The following is a 15582-nucleotide window of genomic DNA, read 5'->3' on the forward strand; positions in this document are numbered from 1 at the left end:
TTTGAAATAGTGTAGAGGAAATAGATATTACTGGACACTAACTGGATGTTATTGGATAGAAAACTAGATGTTATCCTTTGGTGAAGGGATAATTCCACTGCTGTTTATACATTGAAGAGTTCGTTGGAGCATTTTTAAAATAAGTATGCCTTAAAGTCCTCACATGAGTGAAGTCATACGATACTTGTCTTTCTCTGACTAATTTCCTTTAGCATAATACCCTCTAGTTCCATCCACGTAGTTACAAATGACAAGATTTCATTCTTTTTGATTGCCGAGTAACACTCCATTGTGTGTGTGTGTGTGTATACATATATATATATACATATATATACATATATATGTGTATATATATGTATATATATATATGTATATATATGTATACACACACACACACACATATATATATATGTATATGTATGTGTATGTATGTGTATGTGTATATATATATATATATATATACACATACACCACATCTTCTTTATCCATTCATCCATCGATGGACATTTTGGGTCTTTCCATACTTTGGCTATTGTTGATAGTGCTGCTATAAACATTGGGGTGCATGTGCCCCTTCAAAACAGGATCCCTGTATCCCTTGGATAAATACCTAGTAGTGCAATTGCTGGGTTGTAGGGTAGTTCTATTTTTAATTTTTCGAGGGAGCTCCCCACTGTTTTCCAGAGTGGTTTCACCAGTTTGCATTCCCACCAGTGGTACGAAAGAGATCCTCTTTATCCGCATCCTCACCAACATCTGTTGTTGCCTGGGTTGTTAACGTTAGCCATTCTGACAGGTGTGAGGTGGTATCTCATTGTGGCTTTGATTTGTATTTCCCTGATGATGATGAGTGATTTTGAGCATTGTTTCATGTGTCGATTGGCCATCTGGATGTCTTCTTTGGAGAAGTGTCTATTCATGTCTTTTGCCTATTGCTTCACTAGATTATTTATTTTTGGGTGTTGAGTTTGTTAAGTTCTTTATAGATTTTGGATACTAACCCTTTATCTGATATGTCGTTTGCAAATGTCTTCTCCCATTCCATTGGTTGCCTTTTAGTTTTGCTGATTGTTTCATCCATTTTGAGTTTATTTTTGTGTATGGCATAAGAAAGTGGTCCAGGTTCATTTTTCTACATGTCACTGTCCAGTTTTCCCAGCACCTCTTGCTGAAGAGACTATATTTATTCCATTGGATATTCTTTCCTGCTTGTGGGCAACAAAACATTAGTGGGCCATATGTTTGTGGGCCCATTTCTGGGTTTTCTATTCTCTTCCATTGATCAGAGTATTCTTATGCCAGTACCATACTGTCTTGATGATTACAGCTTTGTAATACAGCTTGAAGTCCGCAAAAGTGCACAGTTTAATAAATTTTGACATATGTATATACCTGTGAAATCACCACAATCAAGATAGTGAATGTATTCATCATCCCTCCTCAAATTTCCTTGTGTCTTTTATAATCCCTCCATCCTTACCTCCCTGTCCCTTGCTAGGTATAGATTTCTAGTTGACAGGTTTTTTTCCAGCACTTAGAAGATGTTATTCCACTATGACTAGGCTCAAATTGTTTCTGATAAATCTTTTGTCATCCTTGTCTTTATTCCTTTATATGTAATGTGTCTCCTTTTTTCTGGTCACTTTTAAGACTTTGAGCAATTTGATCATGACATGCTTTGGTGCAGTTTTTAAATAAGTGTCTTGCCTTTTGCATTTGGGGAATTTTTCATACTGTCCTCTCTAGTTTCCTCAAACTTGTAGAATTTTAGCCATTATTCTTCAATTTTTTTTTCTGTACACGCTCTTTTCCTCTCCCTATGGAACTTTTAATTACACATCTACATTACTCTGTTTGAAGTTGTCATATAGCTCAGTAATTCTCTCTTCATTATATTTTTAGCCTTTGATCTCTGTTTCATATTCTATAGTCTCTACTGCCAGGTCTTCAAGTTGATCATTTATTTCTGCTATAATATCTAATCAGCCATGCAGAGGATTTTTCCATTTCTAACATAGCAATTTTAAGCTCTAGAATTTTGATTTGGAGTCTTTTTAATATTTGTTATATTTTCCATGTCTGTACTCAGCATACTCTATTATAATTCCCTTAACTCTGAAGCATGTGGAATACAGTTGTAATAACCAATTTAGTGCCATTACCCTTAATATTAATACCTTGTTCTGGTTTACATTTGATTGATAATTTCTCTCTTAATTTGGGGTTGTATTTCTTTTCCCATTCCTTTTTATTTTTTTTATTTTTTTTAACGTTTATTTATGTTTGAGACAGAGAGAGACCAAGCATGAACGGGGGAGGGTCAGAGAGAGGGAGACACAGAATCTGAAACAGGCTCCAGGCTCTGAGCTGTCAGCACAGAGCCTGAGGCGGGGCTCGAACTCAAGGACCGGGAAATCATGACCTGAGCCGAAGTCGGCTGTTTAACCGACTGAGCCACCCAGGTGCCCCTCCCATTCCTTTTTAAAATGGAATGCTAGATGTGGTAACTTTTACCTTCTTAGGTGCTGGACATTTTTGTGTTGATATAAGTATGATTGAACTTGTTCTGGGATGCAGTTAAGTTACTTGGCAACAGTTCCTACTTGTGAGATTTTTTAGGTGAATAACATAGCATCCGTTTAGGTCAGGCCTATTTAAAGCTACCTGGGTTTCCTTGGATTTCCAGCTCCAGCATCTCAAGTCAGGAAGTCTACTAGACTGTGCGTGGGCTTCTCCTCCTTGCTCCATTTTCTGAAACACTCAAGACAGTGGGCTATGGCGCTTGTAGGGCTAATTTTGCTTGTTTCTTGGCTGTGAGTGATCACTCTTTCCTTTTTTACTTAAAATTAAATGTCTTGAAAAATATTGTTGTATGTATTTCATTGTTTATGTTAGGAGGTTAAGTCTGGTCCCTCCCATTCCATCTCAGTTGAAAGTAGAAATCAACTAAGACAATTTACAGCTAAGATAGGAGAGAATTTGCCATAGTAGAAAATAATGAAAATACTTGTTATTTGGTACATAATTAAAAAAACTGATCATTTGGAAAGAAAATGACCTGCATGTATATGGAAAATTATTACCGAATAATTATAACTGATTTGAATTAGTAGAGAACCTACAGACTACTTAAAAATTGGAAAAATTGACAAGTATTTGGTAAAACCTAGAGTTATCCATCCTCACCACTTAAGTCACAAAAAAAGAATTCTAGTTGAATTAAGGTTCTAAAATATAATGAACAAAAATTTTAAAGTTTTAAAAGGAAATAATTGAGAATGATTTTATGACTTTGGGTTATGTAAACCAAAATTATAAGCCATAAATCTAGATTGATAAATTTGATTATATAAAAATTAAAAAGTCTCTGTTACCAAAAAACCCTACCATATATAGTACTAGAAGGAAAATGCAGATAGGAAAGAGTACATATATAACAGACATTGGATTCATATTAAAATATGTGAAGCGTTTATGAAATGAAAATAACAGACTAATGGAAAATAAGGCAGGTAATATAAACACTAATTTACACAGCAGAAAATGCGTATGGTCAAGAAACATGAAAACAGTCAAGTAATTGTTTTCACTTGGCTAAAGAGTTTAATATTAAATATGATAGACTTATGGGAAATAGGGAATCTCAAAAAATTTAAAAATTGTGTGTTTTATTTCTTGTTATATATCCAGTTTTAATACACTTAAGAACAAGGTGGAATAACAAAGATTTTCATTATATTGTTGTTTATTATTGTTAAAAAAAACTGGAAACAACCCCTATTTCTGTTAGTGGGAAATAATTAAATTACAAATCATGGTCTATACACATTATGTCATACTATATGTCAGTTTTGAAAATGGCATGGAAAAGTTTCTGAGGGAATTGTGGTTGGAAGGGGGAAGAGGGAAGGAATCGCCTTTTATAATAATACATGTAATAGGGAGTTTCTGCCAAAAATATAAACATACACATACACACATTAACACTGTATATTTCTCTAAATACTTGAGTGAATGTGTGTGTGTATATTTAAAACATAAAACAGCCTGGAAATATACTTATTAATCTGATAACATGGATTACCTGTGGTAGTCAAAGTGGATTTTACCTTAATCTATAATATTTCTTTTTTTAACAATGAGAATGTATTCTATATTCCTTGTGTAATGGTATAAATAATACCAAACAAACAGTAAAAAATGCACTTTATATTTGGGAGAAAGTACTTGTGGGTGCATGCAAGGAGGCTAAGTAGTGGAATGTGGTGCTTGCCTGCCATTTTTGTAACATAGCATCCTTTGCTGCTTTTCCAATTAATAGAGCCTTTGAGGTCCTTTTAGTTGTTTTGTTTTATTTTGCTTAAACTAGTTGAAATGGGGTTTGTATCACTTAAAATTGAACAGGTCTTTATTTTCTTACTAGGACTTTTCCTGTTCTGTTGTCCATTATGTTTCAAAAATAAGCAAAACAGCACATTACTATCTTCTCTTCTCTTCAAGAATTGAGTCACTAGGCAAGTATGGAGCATGACTTCAATCTCATGAGAGGCAAAGGGTAGACCAGGAAAGGAATGATACTTTGGAAATTTTCTTTGAGAAATGTCTACATGATTAAGCAGAGTAAAATTTTCATTTCTCTCTTTTGTCAGTGAGGCTAAAGATTTGAACCAAATTCCACTTTAAGTGGAATTAAAGTGATAGACTAATGAATTAGAAAAGTCAGAAATATAGGATTAAATAAGGTATATAAGATTCTAACAGTAGGGTTTTGATAATAGTTCGATATCTCCTGTTTCCCTGCTGTCACTGGCCACGCCATCAGAGTGTAGCCCTGAGGATCTGAGACCTGGGGAAGTTCCCTTGATACACCACTCTGCTCTCTTGCATGCCACTGCAGATTGCAGGATTGTGAAGTATCTCGATACCATGGCTTAGTATTTCATTTTTTGAGTGTTTACAAATTGCTTTTAATGTACTGCTGAATCTATGATATACACCCATTGGAAACTATTTTTTAAAATTCTTTTGAAAAATAGGGATAACATATCTATGTACATTAAAACAAAAACTTCTTTATATTGATTATCAGATCATGAAAAGTGACATGAGCAAAATAATTATTTTTGTTACATATTTGTAATTGTAACTTTTTCCAGCCTTACGTCTCGTATCAGGTCAATGGAGTTCTTGTCAAGAATGCATGTTTTATGGCCTTATTCTTTCTTTTCTTTCTCATAATGTTTCCTCTAGTCTTATTAAAATTGCATTCTTATGGCTAAGAAATTCCTGATAACCTCAGATAAAATTCTCCTAAATGAAAAATATGGTCAGTTATAATTTTTGTAATAAAATATGGAAATATTTTAACAGAAGTATTGTTGCAGGTACAATCTTTTTGTTTTCATGCACACTACAATTTCAGACAAATAATGTTTAGAAAACATCCAATAATTTGCCACCATTTGTGATTATTTTCAGTATTTGTCAGGTGTAATTGCTAACAAATATAGAATATAGAGCTTGTCAGTATTATAATGTTCCAGTGGAAAATCTAAATACATCCAATAAAAATAGGAACTTAATTCCTTTTACAAATATTTTAGGGTTCAGTTAAATTTCCAATTTAACTTTCATCCACTCTTTGAGCTTTCAGTGTTTAATTTGTTTGGTTCTTACGTGACTTTTAAAGTAAGCTTCTTTCTTATATAACATACATATTAAAGAGTGAACAAATCACAAGTCGTACAGCTTGGTGAAACTTCACTAAGTGATCAATGTCAATGTAACTGCCACTCAGATCAAGAAATAGATCATTATGAGGTTTCCAGAAGCTCCTATCATCTCTGTTCCCCATCACTATTAGGAGTCCATTGTTGTTTTTTTCAGCTTGGAAAAAACGTCTTCACCTGCTGTCCATTTTATGAGGTGGTGTAGCATTCACATTAATTCATTCTGTGTGTGTGTGTGTGTGTGTGTGTAGAGAGAGAGAGAGAGAGAGAGAGAGAGAGAACACATGAGTGAGAGGAAGACTGTTGATGAGTAACACTTCATCTACTTCTGTTTTAATTTGAAGATGATTCATTATATAAACCCATCTTTACACAAGTTCATTGATAAGGATGGCCATTATAAGAACTGGATATTTACTGTAGGTGTAGATCCTTGACATAAAGCCAGAACAACCTATTGGAAATGTCAGTGCCAATTGCTCAGAGTAATGTAGTAAAATGGGTTCCTCTCATTGCATGGCTGCAGAGTGCCAGGTGCTTGGAAATCTTAAGAAAACAAGAGGAGAGACAGGAAGTAAAGGTGCAGGGGTGTGGGAAAACCAGTAAATCATATCTTTTTTCCATCTTGAACTTAGAGCCCTGGAAAAGAAACTGGTAGAGATCTAATATTGGCTTTGATGCTGATAAAGCTAATCATAGAATATGGCTTTAATGTGCAGACCAAAGGACTTGCTAAAGAAACTTTGGATCTCTTAAAGCAAATATACTATCCAGGGGTAACTGCTTTAAATGGACAGAGAAGAAAAAAAACTAATCCCTAGTTCTTACAGATGTTTAATAGATTAGTTTTGCTAATTAAAAAAAAAAACATGAATCAATGCCTATCAGACCCTTGGTAATCAAGGACATATATATTCCACTCCTTATATATGGAGTGGAATAAACAAGGGATGAGAAAAGAAGACTAGGTATTACAGGGTCATTGTCATTCTGCATGAAGAAATGAAACCAGGGGAATGGAGATTCCTCCATAATATTACATGTTAGTCATAACAAATAACATCTTTACAGACTGCCTATAGGTCTAAATGCTGTCTTCTGCTGTTATCAAGATAATTTCAACTTAATGTTCAAAAACCCTTAGGTAATCACATATGCCTATACAGAGAGTAATATAATCCTCCTTAGAATATATAAAATGAATTACTTAGACAAATTAATCAGTACTTTGGTGGTCTAAATAGCACTGAAGTATTAATCACTCCTGCCTTTCAAATAAATAGAATTTAATTAATAATTTGACCCCAGAATTCCAAGAATTGTATATTTCTCTTACCGATAATGTTAAGTAAATCTAAGGTACTCTGCAGAAACAAACAAACAAACAAAAACAGGAAGAAGTAGTTCTAATATGTACAGTCTGTAAGCCAGAAAACTTGGCCTTTATTCTAGGCTCAAATTTAAAATCCATTATTAAAAGGTTGATATATGACCAGTTGGGAAGAAAAGCAGTAATCCTTAAAGCCACATGGCCTCATTAAAATAAACTATGTCAGAATAACTATTACAATTTTTTTTCTGACAAGGTTATGAGATTGGTAGTTTATAGAAATACTAAGGACAATAAAAATAGAAATAATTGTAAGGATACTAACAATAGCAATAATGTTCACTTTCATCTTTTGAGCTCTTATGACATGAATACTAGTTTTAAAGCCATTAGAACACTGTGTGATACATGATAGCAGCTCAAAAAGTGTAAACTATTTTTATGGCTGTTATTGTTGCTATTGTTTTTTAAGGAACTTGAGGTAGATAAAAATATACCAGGTGCTATGAGCTGAATGTTTGTGTGTTCTCAAAATTCATATGTTGTAATCTTAATGCCCAAGTATTAGGCTATAACAATAATAATAATTATTATATTATTAGTATTAGGCTTTAATAATAATAATAATAATAATAATTTTTATTATTATTGTATACTAGGAGGTGGGCCTTTGAAAGGCCATTAGTTCATGAGGGCAGATGCCCTATGAATGAGATTAATGCTCTTTTTTAAAAATTTTTTTTTAATGTTCATTAATTTTTGAGAGAGAGAGAGATACAGAGTGTGAGTGGACGAGGGGCAGAGAGAGAGGGAGACACAATCCAAAGCAGGCTCCAGGCTCCCAGCTGTCAGCACAGGGCCCAATGCAGGGCTCAAACCCAGGAACTGTGAGACCATGACGTGACCCAAAGTCAGATGCCTAACTGCCTAAGCCACCCAGGTGCCCTGAGATTAATGCTCTTATAAAAGAGGCCTGAATGAGTTCCCTCGTGTCTTTTACCATGTGAGGACAGAGAGAAAAGTTGGCAGTCTACAACCTGGAAAGGGGCTTTTACCAGACACAGAATCTGCCATTGCCCTGATCTTGGATTTCCCAGCCTCCAGAACTGTGAGGAATATATTTCTATTATTTATAAGCTACCCAGGTTATGGTGTTTTTGTTAGAGCAGTCTAAATAGAGTAAGAAATGGGGTATTAATAAAAAAAAATTGTGCAAAGTTCTTAATATTGTATAAATTGATTAAATGGGACAGAGTTTAGTATAAAAAGGTGAACCTGTAACTCGGTGGTATATAAAGAAATATGTTCAGTGGAATAACAAAGGTCTATGATGTAGACCCTTTTTATTCAACACTTTCATTAATGACTTTATGCAGACATGTCCATTAGTAGATAAATTAAACAGAAGGGTAGAAAATCAGGGCCCCAGGGGTTTTGTAATCCTGAAACAACATACAGGGTGCCATATATCCTTTTAAATTCATGTTTCTGTTTTCTTCATATAAATACCCAGAAGTGGAATTACTATATCATATGATATTTCTATTTTCAATTTTTTGTGGAATCTCCATACTGTTTTTCTTAGTGGTTACACCACTTTATATTCCCAACAACCATGCATGGTTCCCTTTTATCTACATCCTCAACAACACTTGATATTTCTTATGTTTTTAATAGCTCATTTTGATTTTGATTTGCATTTCTCTGATGACTGGTAATGCTGAACATCTTTTCATATACCTGTTAGTCATCTATATGTCTTTTTTGGAAAAATATGTATTTAGTTACTCTGGCATTTTTCATCAGATGGTTTTTATTTTGTTATTGAGTTGTTTGAGATCTTCATATTTTGGGGATATTAACCCCTTACTGGTTATATGATTGGCAAATATCTCCCATTCATTAGATTGCCTTTCCTTTTGTTGACAGTTTTCTTCACTGTACAGAACTTTTATAGTTTGATATAATCCTATTTGTTTATTTTCGCTTTTGTTGACTTTGCCTTTGGAGTCAGATCGAAAAAATCATTGCCAAGACCTGTGTCAGGAAGCCCACTGACTATGTTTTCTTCTAGGAGTTTTATGGTTTCATGCCTAATGTTCAAGTCCAGTTGTGTTATTTTGGATCTGGCTGTCCAGTTTTCCCAACACTATGTATTGAAGAGACTGTCCATTCCTCGTTGTAAATTCTTGGCTCTTCTGCTCTAAATTAACTGACCATATGCATGTGGGTTTATTCCTGGGTTCACTGTTCCATCAATCTTTGTATTTGTTTTTATGCCAATACCATACTATTTGATTATTACCACTTTGTACTATTCTTTGTCAAGATTACTTTAGCTATTCAGCATCTTTTGTGGTTCTGTACACATTTTAGGATGGTTTGTTTGATTTCTTTGAAAACTGCTTTTGAAATTTTGGTAGGAATCACACTGAATCTGTACATTGCTTTGGGTAATATAAATATTTAAACAATATTAATTCTAATATGTGAGCATGGACTATCTTTTCATTTATTTGTATCATTTTCAGCGTGTTATTGTTTCACTGGATAAGTCTTTCACCTCCTTGATTAAAATTTATTCCTACATATTTTACTGTTTTTGTTGCAACTGTAAATGGGATTGTTTTCTTAATTTCTTTTTCTGATAATTTGTTTTGGTGTATAAAAGCACAAACATACAACTTTGCTGTATTTATTAGTTCTAATAGTTTTTTGTTTTTTGCTTTTAAAGAACCACCCAAGTGCTCAAGTTCTGTTTTTTTTGTTTTGTTTTGTTTTTAATGCAGTCTTTCGGGTTCATTGTATATAAAACCATGTCATCCACAAATAGTGGCTCTTTTACTTTTTCCTTTTCAATTTGCTTATCGCTTCTCGGCCTTTTAGCTAGGATCATGTGTAGTATCTGTTCTTATCAGTTTAATATCTAATATGTCCTCTATCCAATTTGGGTGACTTTTATTTATTTTTTCTGCTTAATCACTCTGTCTGGGACTTCCAAGGCTATGAAGAAAATTGGCTAGAGGGGCTCCTGGGTGGCTCCGTCGGTTGAGCATCCCACTTTGGCTCAGGTCATGATCTCACACTCCATGAGTTCAAGCCCCGCATTGGGCTCTGTGCTGACAGCACGGAGCCTAGAGCCTGCTTCCGATTCTGTGTCTCCCTCTCTCTCTACCCCTCCCCTGTTCATGCTCTGTCCCTCTCTGTCTCAAAAATAAATAAGAACATTAAAAAAAAAGTGGCTAGAGTGGGTATCCTTCTCTTCAAGGAAAAGCTTTGAGCTTTTCACCTTTGGGTATGATGTTAGCTGAGAACCTATCATATATGGTTTTATTATGTTGAAGTACATTTTTTCTGTCCACTTTGGTTTATGTTGGTATCATAAATGGATATTGAATTTTGATGTGCTTTTTCTGCATCTGTTTAGATAATCATATGGTTTTATCCTTTTTTTGTTAATGTGGTGTATCACATTGGTTGATTTGTGGATGTTAAACTGTCTTTGGAATCCATGAGATAAATCACACTTGATCATAGTAAGTTATCCTTTAATGTATTGTTGAATTTTGTTTGCTAAGATTTTGTTGAGGCTATTTGCAACCATTTTCATCAGGGATATTGGCCTATAATTTTCTTTTTATGTGGTATCCTTGTCTGGTTTTAGTAATGCTGGCCTTGTAAAATAAGCTTGAAAGTGTTCCCACCTCTTCAGTTTTTGGAAGATTTGAGGAGGATAGGTATTCAGTCTTTTAATAGTCGGTTAAATTCAATGCTTGGATGATCTGGTCCTGGACATTTGTTTGGGAGGTTTTTTTTAAATGTTTATTTATTAATTTTTGGTGAGAGAGAGTGAGCACACACAAGCAGGGGAGGAGAAGAGAGAGAGAACGAGAATCCCAAGCTGGCTTTGTGCTGACAGCCTGGAGCTTGAACCCACAAACTGTGAGATCATGACCTGAGCTGAAATTACAAGTTGGGCAGTCAACCAACTGAGCCACCGAGGCACCCTTGATTACTGATTCAATCTCCTTATTAGTAGTTGGTCTATTCAGCTTTTCTATTTCTTCATGATACAGTATTGGGAGATTGTATGTTTATAGGAATTTATCCATTTCTTCTGGGTTGTTATATTTGTTGGTATATAATTGTTCATAGGAGTTTTTTATGATATACTTCACTTGTAACTTTTCTTTCATTTCTGATTTTATTTATTTGAGTTCTTCTTAGTAAATCCAGGTAATGCCACCTTTATCTTTTCAAGTAACTGGCTCTCAGTTTCATTGCTCTTTTCTGTTGTCTTTTCTAGCTGTTCTCTATTTCATTTATTTCTGCTCTGATCTGTATTTCCTTCTTTCTTAATATTTTTGGGTTTTATTTATACTTCTTTTTCTAGTTTCTTTGGGTGTCAAGTTAGATTGTTTATTTGAGATGTTTCCTCTTTCTTGAGGTAGGCCTGTATCACTGTAAACTTTCCTCTAAGACCTGCTCTTGCTGTATTTCTGTGGATTTTGAATTGTTGTATTTCTATTTTCTTTTGTCTCAAGGTACTTTTTTATTTCCCCTTTGATTTCTTCATTGACCTATAGTTTGTTCAGTAGCTTATGGCTTAATTTCCACATATGTGTGACTTTTTTCAATGTTCTTTAAATGGTTTCCATGTTTTGGGGTGCCTGGGTGGCTCATTTGGTTAAACATCTGACTTTGGCTAAGGTCATGATCTCACTGTTGATGAGTTCGAGCCCTGCATTGGGCTCTGTGCTGACAGCTCAGAGCCTGGAACCTGCTTCAGATTCTATGTCTCCCTTTTTCTCTGCCCTTTCCCTGCTCACACTGTGTCTATCTCTCTCAAAAATAAATAAACATTAAACAAAATTAAGCGATTTCTATGTTTATGCTACTCTTGTCATGGAAAATACTTCTTAAAATTTCAGTCTTCTTAAATTTATTGAGACTTGTTTAATGGCCTAAAATATGATCTATCCTGCAGAATGTTTCATGCGCACTTGAGAAAAATGTGTATTCTGCTGCTTTTGGGTGGAATATTTTGTATATATCTAGCAAGTCCAGTATGGTCTAATATATCATTTAAGACGAATATTTCCTTACTTATTTTTTGTCATGATGATCCAGCCATTGGTAAAATTAGGGTATTAAAGTCCCCTATTATTATTATACTGCTCTCAATTTCTCCTTTTAGTTCTGTTAATATTTGTTTTATATATTTAGGTGCTTTACTGTTGGGTACCTAACTATTTACAAATATATTTTGGTTTTTTGTTTTGTTTTTGTTTTTGTTTTTTGAGGGTTAGAAGGGCAGAGGGAGATGGAGAGAAGGAATAAGAAGGCTCCAGGCCCAGAGCAGAGACTAAGACAAGGCTTGATCACATAACTGTGAGATCATAACCTGAGCCGAAATCAAGAGTTCGATGCTTAACCACCTGAGCTGCCCAGGCACCCCACAAATGTTCTGTTTTCTTGTTGGGTTGACCCCTTTGTCATTATGTAATACCCATCCTGGTCTTTTATTACAGTCTTTTTTTTAAATTTAATTGAGCAGGCGAGAGGGACAGAGGCAAAGCGAGAATCCCAGGTAGGCTCACACTCAGTGTGGAATATGACACAAAGCTCGATCTCACAATCCTGAGATCATGACCTGAGCTGAAATCAAGAGTTGGTAGCTCAACCAACTGAGCCACCCAGACATCTCATTATGTTTTTGTTTTTTTTTTTAAGTCTGTTTTATCTGATACAAGTGTAGCTACCCCAGGTTTTTGTGTGTGTGTGGGGGGGGGGGTGGGTGGCAGGATTTCTGTTTGCATGAAACATCTTTTTTCATTCCTTTATTTTCAGTTTGTGTGTGTCCTTACATCTGGAGTAAGCTTCTTAAAGGCATATTATACATGGGCCTTGTTTTCTTCCATTCAGCCATTTTATGTCCTGTGATTGTATAATTTAGTGTATTTATATTTTAGTAGTTTTTGATAGATATGCACTTATTGCAGTTGTGTTCATTGTTATCTAGCTGTTTTTATACTTCCTCTCTGTTCCTCTTTTATCTTGCTTTCTTCCCTTGTGGTTTGATAACTTTCTGTGGTGTTATGATTAGACTCCTTTCTCATTATTTTTTATATATCCACTATATGTTTTTGCTTTCTGATTACCATGAGGCTCAAATAGAATAGTGAACCTATATAATAGTCTCTTTTAAGTTGATTGCAAGTTAAGTTTGAACACACTCTAAAATGCTACATTCCCATTCTCCCATTTTATGTTTTTGTTGTAACATTTTACATCTTTTTATTTTGCATAGCCCTTACCTAATTATTCTAGTTATAGTTACTTTTACCATTTTTTGTCTAACCTTCATACTAGTTTTATACATGCTTAGCCTACTACCTTTACTCTATATTTATCTTTACCAGTGTGATTTTTACTTTCACGTGTTTTCTTGTTATTAATTTGTACCTTTTATTTTTAGCTTAAACTTAAATTTATCTTTGTTTCATTAAGGTGCTTTATTTTGGTAGGGTTTTATCATGTTCTTTGGGACATACTCCTCTCTTTCCTCATTTTACTTGACTCTGTGTTTCTTTCTATGTATTAAGCAAAATAGCTCTTTCTTCAAGGAGTGGCCTTGCATAGGACATGAACCTCACTATTTCATCTTGCTTTAGCTCTTAATTGTCTCTGGAAACTTGTGATTATCTAAGCAGCCTGATTTCTTCTTGGAAGGGTCCAGCTATTGAGGATGTGCTAACAAGATCATTGTTCCAGAGGGAGGGATCTTAGCACCTAGTTTCAGGCTGATTGGAAGCTGTACCTTAAGGCAGCATCTATTAAGGTATGAAAATATATACAGACCTATGACACCACAATTATAAATCCCCCTGGCTTCCAGACCAGGAACTCTAAAGGGTTCCCTTGACAACAGTTGAAAAATCAGGGCTCCAGACAAGTGTATAAGGTCCTTTCTGGGAGGTGCTGGCAAGCTGTAGTGCCAAGAGAGAGTGAAAAGATGGCATCTTCCAGTGTATGTTTCTGGAGAGCATGTCCATAGACTCTAGATATGTGGTAAGCCTGAAGCCCATCCCTTAGCCTGAAGCTCCAGAACAAATAAATAAGCCTTTTTTTTACAGGAAGACTAGAATTCTCTTTTAGACTACTTTCTTTGTATTGGCCTAAGGGCCTGCCAACAAGTGTTTCTGTGGTTATCTTAAACCCACAGGGCCTAGAATACAATTTATCTTGGCCATCAGAGCCAGGTGCTCAAGGGGATGCTGTGTGGGCCATGCATGTGGCCATAGGAGTGGTGTGGGGGCGAGTCATTCCCCTTGTCCTTACTCAGTCCCTGGGAGTGGCATGGGGGTAGGTTGTGCCTCTAGTGCTAGCAAGGCAGAGGGAGAATGCAACAAATTGTGTGAACCAGTGCCTCAGTCCCCACAGAAAGTTCTAACAGACACCTGCTCCTATAGAAGATGCTTTAAGATTAGCTAGTGAATCTCTTTCTCATATGGTGTTTGTGCTTTTCAAATGCTGTGTTTGCACTGAGCCCGGGGTAGTGAATCTTCAAGCAAGCCCTCAAGAGTTGAATCTCCATTCCCTACAGCCCTATGGTTCTGGATATAAGCCCTGTTGGTTTTGAAAGTCAGATGTTTTGTGGGCTTGTCTCTCAGAGGTAGGTCCCAAGGCTCAGGGACCTCATGTGGGGCACAAACACCTTGCTCCTCAAGGAGAAGCTTCATGCTTGTGAGATCCGTCCCATTTGTGGGTTGTCATGCTGGGTGTGGGGGTTTTGGGTGATATCCCATCTCTGCCTCTCCTCCCCATCTTGATGTGGCCCTTTTATCTTTTGTTGTGGAGAAGCAGCTCAGGTAGTTTTCAGATCTTTTTCAGAGGGGATTGTTGCATCTGTAGCTGTAGTCCTGTTGTGTCCATGGGAGGAGGGGAATTCCCCATATTTCTACACTGCCATCATGAACCACCTCCTCCTATATTCTCTTGCTGTTGTGTGGAGTAGTCCATAGGTATCTATTAGGTCTAGTTGGCTTATAGTTGTGCAAGTCTTCTATTTCTTTGCTGATCTTCTGTTTATCCAGTTTGTCTATAGTTCTGTCTTATTAATGAGGCAACCTACAGATTAGCCTAATCTGAAATCACATCCCACTTGGCTTTCACTGCACCCTCTACTGTTTTTTTAGAATAACCTTAGGCTTCACTTTCTCTGGTGAAATCAATTCCTTTGGGAAGAGATTAGGAACTGTTTCTCCACAACCCTCCCCTCTAAAATCTCTAAATCCAGGGCTCTGGAGCTAAGGGTGGATACAGTGGCAATTCTTTGACCTTGAGAAAGTCATCTGAACAGGTGTATTTCAGTTTGCTCATCTGTGATATGAGGGTGTTGATGAATTGATTCTGTTCTGGTTCCAGTATTCTTTGACTGCATGTGAGGTTACATGCTTTGGTGAGACATGGAAAGTTAACACCAATGACCCCTAACCACAGATTTTGAAAGACATGATATTC

At 35.6% G+C, this 15582-nt stretch overlaps 1 long non-coding RNA gene and 1 pseudogene across 1 annotated transcript in view; both read left to right on the forward strand.

Annotated features, from left to right (window-relative positions):
• LOC122231274 overlaps positions 1–15582 on the forward strand; it is a 332297-nt gene that overhangs the window by 37869 nt on the left and 278846 nt on the right. The window lies entirely within an intron of this gene.
• LOC122232421 lies at positions 9926–10144 on the forward strand (annotated as a pseudogene).

Source organism: Panthera tigris, chromosome A1 (assembly GCF_018350195.1).
Source record: "Panthera tigris isolate Pti1 chromosome A1, P.tigris_Pti1_mat1.1, whole genome shotgun sequence".
NCBI lineage: Eukaryota > Metazoa > Chordata > Mammalia > Carnivora > Felidae > Panthera > Panthera tigris.